The 9880-nt window shown below is 48.0% G+C and overlaps 1 long non-coding RNA gene across 1 annotated transcript; it reads left to right on the forward strand.

Annotated features, from left to right (window-relative positions):
* The first annotated feature begins 311 nt into the window (after positions 1–311).
* Positions 312–9648, forward strand: LOC119471653. Its single transcript, XR_005200713.1, has 3 exons — positions 312–511; positions 8960–9158; positions 9450–9648. It is a non-coding gene; the product is annotated as an uncharacterized LOC119471653 (long non-coding RNA).
* The last annotated feature ends 232 nt before the right edge of the window (positions 9649–9880 follow it).

The raw sequence follows: 9880 nt of genomic DNA on the forward strand, positions 1-9880 counted from the left end.
AATTGAGACAGGGTCTCGCTCTGTTGCCCAGGCTGGAGTGCAGTGGTGTGATTTTGGCTCACTGCAGCCTCCCAGGCTTAAACAATATTCCTACCTCAGCCTCCCCAGTAGCTGGGACTGCAGGTGTGCGCCACCAAGCCCAGCTATTTTGTTTATTTGTTTGTTTTTGTAGAGCTGAGATTGCGTCAAGTTGCCCAAGCCGAGCTCCCAGGCTCAGGCAATGCACCCTACCTCAGCTTCCCAAAGTGGTGGGATTACAGGTGTGAGCCACCGCACCTGGCTAGGATTTCTTTCTTTTTAGTGAACAAATACCGAATCGGTTTTAAAACAGAAACAAAAAGCAGTATACAATTTTGAAAGGAAGCAACTCAAGGATCATCTTTTGTCATCAACGACACAAACCAGAAGAGCAGTGCTGTTAAAAAACGACTCCACATGCTGCTGGAATGTATGGAAAAGGCCGCCCTGCCGTCAGGAAGACGGGCCACGAGGCCCTGCCTGAGGCTCAGAGGTGAGTTTTTAGGCCGTTATGGTGACTGCAGTTCACAAAGAATGTAAAGACGCTGATTCGTCCAGAGAGCAGCATAAACAAGGCTATTTAGGGATGGTAAAACTTGGATGCTATGCTGAAAAGAACTGAGATGTTTTTCCCCACACAGAAAAAAATTCAGCCTTCTTTTATATAAAATATGGGACTCTGGCCCAGTGCAATGGCTCACGCCTGCAATCCCAGCACTTTGGGAGGCCTAGGCAGGCGGATCACTTGAGGTCAGGAGATAGAGACCAGCCTGGCCAACTTGGTGAAACCCTGTCTCTACTAAAAAATACAAAAATTAGCTGGGTGTGGTAGCGCACACCAGTAATCCCAGCTACTGAGGAGGCTGAGGCAGGAGAATTACTTGAACCTGGGAGGTGGAGGTCGCAGTGAGCCGAGATCATGCCACTGCACTCCAGCCTGGGCGACAGAGCGAGACTCAAAAAAGAGAAAATACGGGACTATGTCAGGAATATGCCACAACATGATTAACTGTATCATGAAAATACCAGTTAAACGCTCTTTGAGACTCAGAAGAAGGAAAACTTAGCATAAACTGGCTGCTCCTTATTTATACCCTAGCCTTCATGCTAACTTTTCCTTCTTCTGAGTCTCAAAGAGGGTTTAATTGGCATGTTCACGCAGGGATCCTGTCTCATGCAGGGACCCTGCTCAACTCCCAAGGAACTATGGATAAAATTCAGGAAGTTTATAAATTGATGTGGGGAAAAACTTGTTCCTTTACTAACCTGTAATTGGAATTTAGCATCTCCCACAATTCTGAATGTAAGCAATGAACTCCGATAGAATTAGCAGTACTTGTGACTTTATCACTAACAAAAGTGATAAATAGGCCGGGCATGGTGGCTCGCCCCTGTAATGCCAGCACTTTGGGAGGCTGAGACAGGCGGATCACGAGGTCAGGAGTTCAAGATCAGCCTGGCCAATATAGTGAAATCCTGTCTCTACTAAAAATACAAGAATTAGCTGGGCGTGGTGGTGCTCACCTGTAGTCCCAGCTACTCCGGAGGCTGAGGCAGGAGAATCACTTGAACTTGGGAGGAAGAGGTTGAGATCACGCCACTGCTCTCCAGCCTGGGCGACAGAGCAAGATTTCATCTCAAAAAAAAAAAAAAAGAAAGAAAAAAGCCATGGTTTCAAATTATATTACTGTTGCTATGGAGATAAATTTATCCTCAGTTATAAAATGCATTACTTAGTTTGTTTCTTGCAATTACAGACTAACAGAGATTGGATTGATCCTCCCACCTTTAACAACTAAAAATCCAGATGTCATTGATGAAACTGTTTTTCAGCCATTAGACAACAGGTAGCACAGGACAGTGATAGAGAAGGGAAACAAACCAGCTGAGCCCAATGACTGCTTGCTGCCCAGAGAGTGCCCAGGCCGCTGTAGAGTGAGGCCAGTCCAGGTGGGCCTGCCGGTCTGTCTGCGCTGAGTGGACAGAGTTGTTGAAGGAGGCCCAGCAGCTAGAATTTGCAGGGCAGCACTGAAAAGGAGAGAGCTGCTCAGCCAGGCCCGGAGATGCGCAGAGGGCTCTCGGGGAGCCTGCAGCAGAGTCATCATCAGCATGTGCCTGTGAAGAAACTACCTGAGGCTGGGAAAGAACCAGAGGAGGCTGGGCATGGTGGCCTATAATCTCAGCACTTTGAAAGGCCAAGGCAGGCAGATCACCTGAGGTCGGGAGTTCAAGACCAGCCTGGCCAACATGGTAAAACCCCACCTTTACTAAAAATACAAAAATTAGCTGGGCATGTTGGCACACGTCTATAATCTTAGCTACTTGGGAGGCTGAGGCAAGAGAATCTCTTGAACCTGGGAGGTGGAGGCTGAGGGGGCCAAGATCGTACCACTGTTCTCCAGCCTGGGCCACACAGTGAGACGCTGTCTCAAGAACCACAGAGGAGGAGAGGTAACAAAATCTGGAGCTCACACAGACCCAAGAATAGTTCCTTGTTTCACCAACCTAGAGTAGAAAGCCTCATAATTGATAAGGCATCAGGTAGAGTGGAAAACTGGCCCTAGACTAAAGGATGCTCTCGTACTGCTTAACAATGCTTAAAGATACGCCTTCAGGCTGGACATGGTGGCTCACGCCTGTAATCCCAGCACATTGGGAGACCAAGGCGAGCGGATCACCTAAGGTTGGGAGTTCAAGACCAGCCCAACCAACAAGGAGAAACCCCATCTCTACTAAAAATACAAAATTAGCCAGGTGTGGTGTCACATGCTTGTGATCCCAGCTACTTGGAAGGCTGAGGCAGGAGAATGGCTTGAACCTGGGAGGCGGAAGTTGCAGTGAGCCGAGATTGCGCCATTTCACTCCAGTTCAGACAACAAGAGCAAAACTCTGTCTCAAAAAAAAAAAAAAAAATGCCTCCAAAGCAGGGTTAGCAGAACTATATGTGAAGAGCCAGAGAGTGAATATTCTCAGCTTTCCAGGACATACAGTCTCTGCTGCAGCAACTCGACCCCTGCCCTTGTAGCATGAAATGACGACAATATGTAAATGCATGAGGGGCTATGTTCCATAAAAAGTTATTTGTAGACTGAATACTTAATTTCATTTTCACCTTCTACAAAATATTATTCTTTTGATACTTTCAACCACTTAAAAATGCAAAAAGCATTTTTACCTGATGAGCCATCCACTTGGCCTATGGGTTATAGCTTGCTGACTTTTTTTTTTTTTTTTTTTGAGATGGAATCTCACTCTGTTGTGCAGGCTGGACTGCAGTGGTGTGATCTCAGCCCACTGCAACCTCCGCCTCCCGGGTTCAAGCCATTCTCCTGCCTCAGTCTCCCAAGTAGCTAGTAGCTGGGACTACAGGCACCCACTTTTTTGTATGTTTAGTAGAGATGGGGTTTCACCATGTTGGCCAGGCTGGTCTCAAACTCCTGACTTCAGGTGATCCTCCCAGCTCAGCCTCCCAAAGTGCTGGGATTACAGGCGTGAGCCACCTCACTTGGCCCACTTTCTGATCTTTGATCAAGAAGACTGAATTGTTTCTCATTAGCTGTATACCAGAGCAAGGCTCAAAAATATTTAAAAGAATACAAAATAAATAAACAAATCCAGCACCCAACAATGTCAAATTCACAATGTCTGACATCTAATCAAAGAATTCCAGTTATGTGCTGGAAGCAGTGACTCACGCCTATAGTCCCAGTGCTTTGTGATGGCTTGAGCCAAGGAGTTTGAGGCTGCAGTTACCTATGATCATTTCACTGCACGCTAAACACTGCACTTTAAACACTGCACTTGTGTTTAAAAAGATCACAAGTTCTTGCAGCTAGCATCTGACTTCTGATATCTAAGACAAGTAATGGGTAACAGAGCAAAACCCTGTCTCTAAAAAAATAGTAAACTGGCCGGGCATGGTGGCTCATGCCTGTAATCCCAGCACTTTGGGAGGCTGAGGCGGGTGGATCACCTGAGGTCAGGAGTTCGACAGCAGCCTGACCAACATGGAGAAACCCCAGCTCTACTGAAAATACAAAATTAGCCGGGCGTGGTGGTGCATGCCTGTAATCCCAGCTACTCAGGAGGCTGAGGCAGGAGAATCACTAGAACCTGGGAGACAGAGGTTGTAGTGGGCCAGTGAGTGATGGGCCAGGAGGACTGGAACCAGAACCCACCCCTGCCCCTGCCAAAACAGCCCCACTAAGCCAGGCAGATCAAGTTCTAGGTCAGACCGTGGAGCCAGTGCGGGAAGTCCTTAGCGGTTCTGATCCTCTCAGACGAGTCCCCAGGTTCTTCTAACACATGGGCGTAATTCTTTTTTCTTAAAGTGAATTTATATCAGGGGGTCTCAGTCCATTTTCTGCTACTCTAACAGAATACCACAGGTTAGGTGATTTATAAAGAAAAGAAATGTATTTAACACACAGTTCTGGAGGTTGGGAAATCAGAGTACAGTGTCAGTGTCTGGTGAGGGCCTTCGTGCCCCAGTATAAAGTCATGAAGGAGGACATCACTTGGCCAGAGGGCAAGAGTATTTCAGCTGAAGTCTCTCTCTTCTTATAAAGCCACGAGTTCCATCATAGGCACCCCACTCTGATGATCTTATCTGGTCCTAATGACCTCCCAAAGGCCCCACCTTCAAATAACATAAACACATGAATTTGGGGATCAAGTTTCCCACACATGAAATTTGGAAGACACACTCAAACCACAGCACACGGGTACTCTAGGAGGCGCAGTGGTGGTGGGGAATTAAAGCACAGGGAGAGGATGTCTCCACTCTTGGCCCTGCCTTCACTCCTCACAGCCTGTCTTCAAAGGATTCCTCAGGCGTGTTTCTTAATTCCGTTGATAAGCAGAAAGGGTGGGGTCTTGGGAGGCTGTATTTGTTTTCAACAGCACCTCACAAAAAGCCACACTGTTTAAAAAGATCACAAGTTCTTGCAGCTAGCATCTGACTTCTGATATCTAAGACAAGTAATGGGAAATTTTCCCCCACTACCCTTCAACAAGAGGAGAGAGAAGATCCTACAGAATTGAAATGATTCTTTGGTTAGATGTAGGAGTAATACTGTGAAAAAACAATTCTGGGGTGGTTGGAATACAACATGCAAAAATATTCAATCTTCAGAAGCAGAGGGTCAAGCTGCAGCACCCAAGGGTGTGTGGGCGGCGGTGGTGAGAGAGATGAATACCAGAAAAGTCTATTGAGACCATCCTGCCCCAACTCGCCTGCCTTAAAACAAAACCCCCCATGCATCTCATGGAGATTGGTTAGATGAACAAACAAACACCATCTAAAAAGAAGACGCTATCCTTGGAAAAAGTTCCTCTCCCTCCTTCCACCTGTCTGTCTGTCCCTCCCACCAGCCATGGGTCAGTCCCACCACAGTCCTAGTTCTGTGCTAGACACTGAGCTTAAAGATGACCAAGACCTGGGGTTGGGTCATGGTGGCTCATATCTGTAATCCCAGCACTTTGGGAGGCCGAGGTGGGTGAATCACGAGGTCAGGAGTTCGAGACCGAGACCAGCCTGGCCAAGAGACAAGTCTCACCAATATGGTGAAACCCCATCTCTACTAAAAATATAAAAACTAGCCAGGCGAGATGGTGGGTGCCTGTAATCCCAGCTACTTGGGAGGCTGAGACAGGAGAATTGCTTGAACCAGGGAGGCAGAGGTTGCAGTGAGCGGAGATCGCGACACTGAACTCCAGCCTGGGTGACAGAGTGAGACTCTCACTGAAAAAAAAAAAAAAAAAGATGACCAAGATCGATATCCCACCCTGAAAGGACGACTTCTCACTAGTCAAGGACAAAAAATAACAAAGCTTATTATCAGAGCAATGCATGAGTGCATGAGGGACATGTCATTTGAAGCAGTTTTGCCCTCCTTAGAGCTGCCTTGCACTTTATTTCATATTCTCCTACTGCACTGGGTACTTTCTACTTTGTGAGTTATTGTAGGCGTCTCATCTGCCTCCTTGGCTGTGTTCTCCTCAGGATGGAGTCCACGTCTGAGTCATGTTTCTCCCCTACGCATCAGGGTTTCTCCAAGTGAGGTCCAAGCTTGCCTTTATCAGTCGACCGGAAGAGCTGGTTAACATGCATATGCCTGGCCAGGGCGGTGACTCATGCCTGTAATCCCAGCACTTTGGGAGGCCAAAGCGGGTGGATCACCTGTGGCTCGGAGTTCAAGACCAGCCTGGCCAATTTGGTGAAACACCGTTTCCACTAAAAATACAAAAATTAGCCAGGTGTGGTGGCAGGCGCCTGTAATTCCAGCTACTCGGGAGGTTGAGGTAGGAGAATGACTTGAACCCAGGAGGCGGAGGTTGCAGTGAGCCGAGATCGAGCCATTGCACTCCAGCCTGGGTGACAGAGCCAGATGCTGTCTCAAAAAATAAAATTTTAAAAATGCATATTCCCAGGCCCACCCTAGACTGACCTTACACTGACCAGGCTGGCTGGGTCAGAATCCTGGGAGGAATTCTGCATTTTAACAAGCTTCCCAGGTGATTCTGTTGTAGGACTCTCTCCTTAGTTCAGCTAAGAACTGGGTCCTTGTCACACGGCGACGAAAAATTAGGATCATAGACAATTTGAAGGGTGAGAATGATAGAATTCATTGGGCAAAAAGGAAAAAAAGGGAAAGAGGGACCCTCCACAAAGCCAGGGTCCTGCTAGTGTGTTTCCTGCCTGGCAGGTGGAAGCCCAGGTTCCACCCAGGAAAAGGCGAGGCCAGGCTTCTCCCAACTGTACATGGCATGAACTTCCGTGGCTCCGCCCCAGTGCGCATTCCTTCCAGGGAGCCAGCGGGTTGGAGTTTCTCTGGAGACTCCTTCCTGCCTAGCTGTCTCAATTCTAATTCATGCCCATACGAGGACTCTGTACCTGATGCACCTCACATGTAAGGGAAAAACCCAAATGAATTAATGTTTGATTCATAAGGCCAAACAGAAAAACATATATTCACACTATCGTTTTAGCTATTTAAAACGCCACATTCTTTTTCTTTTTTTTTTTGAGATGGAGTCTCCCTCTGTCACCAGGCTGGAGTGCAGTGGCGCGATCTCGGCTCACTGCAACCTCCACCTCCCAGGGTTCAAGCAGTTCTCCTGCCTCAGCCTTCCGAGTAGCTGGGACTACAGGCGTGCACCACCACGCCCAGCTAATTTTTATATTTTTTTTTAGTAGAGACGGAGTTTCATCATGTTTACCAGGATAGTCTCCATCTCTTGACCTCTTGATCCACCCACCTCATCCTCCCAAAGTGCTGAGATTACAGGCGTGAGCCACCACGCTCAGCCTAACACACCATATTCTTAAGCAAAAAGCTCAAAAAAGACCATAGATGCACTTTGTACAAAAATGTACAGAGTTGTACTTCTTTTTCTTTTCTTTTTAACATTCTATCTCTATATCCAAGGGCCCACTACGTGGTATAGTCTTGATTATAACAAACCAACACCCAAAAAAACCTCTCATTCCAACCAATCTAGATTTCATGTGTCGGAAGCTTGGAAATGGGCTAACGCTGTTTCAGAGAGAGAGATCTCTACCATCTGCTCAGCTAGAGCAAGGCTCAGTTGATATTTTTGGCATGGATTCTCCAAGAAAGCAACGTTTCCCAAACTCCAAATGTTCTAATTTCCCCATCAGTTTCACCATATCCACCTGTGGCCTGTACTGTTATTTGCTGAATTTTTTCTAATTCAGCCTTCTCCTAAATAATAAAATCATGAGTTTGATATGCTAAGTATATCCTTAAATACATTGAAATCAATATGTAACATTAAATGAAAATAAACGAGTGGTTTTTTTTGTTTGGTTTTGTTTTGTTTGTTTTGAGACAAAATTGTTTTGAAACAACTTCGTTGCCCAGGCAGGAGTGCAGTGGTGCCACCTTAGCTCACTGCAACCTCTGCTTCCTGGGCTCAAACTGTCTTCCCACCTCAGCCCTCCTGAGTAGCTGGGACTACAGATGCGCACCATCACGCCAGCTAATTTTTGTATTTTTTTGTACAGATGAGGTTTCTTTCACCGTGTAAGCCAGACTGGTTTTGAACTCAGAGCTCAAGAGATCCACCTGCCTTGGCCTCCCAAAGTGCTGGGATTACAGACGTAAGCCACTGCACCTGGCTGAAACTGGTGTCCTTGTGTTCTTGTTCTTTTTCTTTCTTCTTTCTTTCTTTCTTTTTTTTTTTTTTTTGAGGCAGAGTTTCGCTCTTGTCAGGGCTGGAGTGCAATGACGCGATCTCGGCTCACTGCAACCTCTGCTTCCCAGGTTCAAGCGATTCTCCTGCCTCAGCCTCCTGAGTAGCTGGGATTACAGGCATGTGCCACAATGCCTGGCTAATTTTGCATTTTTAATAGAGGGGGGGGTTTCTCCATATTGATCAGGTGGGTCTCGAACTCCTGACCTCAGGTGATCCTCCCACCTCGGCCTCTCAAAGTGCTAGGATTACAGGCGTGAGCCACAGTGCCCAGCCAAAACTGGGGTTCTTAAAGCTCTACAGCATCCTAGGTGACCCTTTGGGAGGCTGCTGCTGGAGCAGGAGGGGGCCCCTGGTCGGAGCCCAAAGCCTTCCTACACTCTCTAGTGTTCTAAGTTTCCTCCACACTGCCCAGCATTGAAATGAAGTTCCAGGAGAGCATGGCAACACCAACATGAAGCTTCGGCTATTAGTCATCCAGGCATACCCACCCGCCCACTGGGGTTGGGATTTCAGCATGGACTGTCAGAAAGGACAGCGCCCGAGCAGCAGTGCTGACTAGCAGATCTGAGTTTCACAGGAGAAGTGTGAGCTGGGGCCCAGGCTTCCCGGGCCTCTGCTGCCATCCCAGGTCACACCCACACAGCTCAGCCAGGCGTTCCCGCTGCTCCCACGAGCCACCAAGCATGAGCTCCCCAGCATGTCCCCATCTGTCTCCTTGAAGCAGGTGACATCCCTGCCAGCCCTGGGAGTCTGAAGGAGAAGTCGACTCTTGGCCCGGGAGATTTGCATGCTACACATCTATTTTTCCTGTGGGTCTATCTCCCTTTGACGCCACGAATGTCCCGCATCCAGCCACGTGTCAGAGGTGGCTGTTTAATGCCAGCCAAAGAAAACAAGCTTCCCACTGCCCTGCGCTAAAGGTGAGGTGACAGCTGGCAGATGGTTAGTGACTCACTCCAGTGGACACCGACCCACAGATGCGTTTTGAGGGGCTGCCACTGAGGGCACGTGTCAAGCCGAGGAGGGGAACCCAGGCTTGGCTGGTCGGCGAACAACGAGGGATTGCAACAGCTCTTTAGCTAACCTCAGCTCTGCAGACACAGGCACTCAGGCGGTGAGGTTTAGGGAAGTCAAACACCCCCAGCGTTTTTTCCAGAACAGCTAGACATGGCAGAAGACCTGAGTTCCAATTTCACTCTCTTTCTTACCAGCTCTGTGACCTGAGGTGACTCACAGTAACTTCTCCGTGCCTCGGTGCCTTCACCTGTGAAAAGGAATGGCCCCTGGCTCTGCAGGGCCCTCAGGTCTGAGTCGAGTGCGCTCTCACCCCAGAGATGCTGAACCTTTGGGCAGCATTCCTTCCTTGGCAGGCAGGAATCAAGCACGCAGGGGAGGGGGCTGTCTGACTGCAACCCCCCCCCCCCCCCACCGAGAGCCTGGGATGTAGCAGCCTCGGTTCCTGCTTCTGGGCAGTCACGGCCTATTTAAATGCATGTGAATGCATGAAGATTAAATAACAAAAAGCACCAAGCAGTCTCAGAATGAATTCACTTGCGGGTGGCTGGGGGTAGAGAGGGACCAGGATGGAAGGTGGTGGGGTAGTTAATTTTTTCTTTTTTTTTTATCCTTTTTTTTTTTTTTT

The sequence above is a fragment of the Cebus imitator genome, unplaced genomic scaffold (genome assembly GCF_001604975.1).
Source record: "Cebus imitator isolate Cc_AM_T3 unplaced genomic scaffold, Cebus_imitator-1.0 Scaffold68, whole genome shotgun sequence".
Lineage (NCBI taxonomy): Eukaryota > Metazoa > Chordata > Mammalia > Primates > Cebidae > Cebus > Cebus imitator.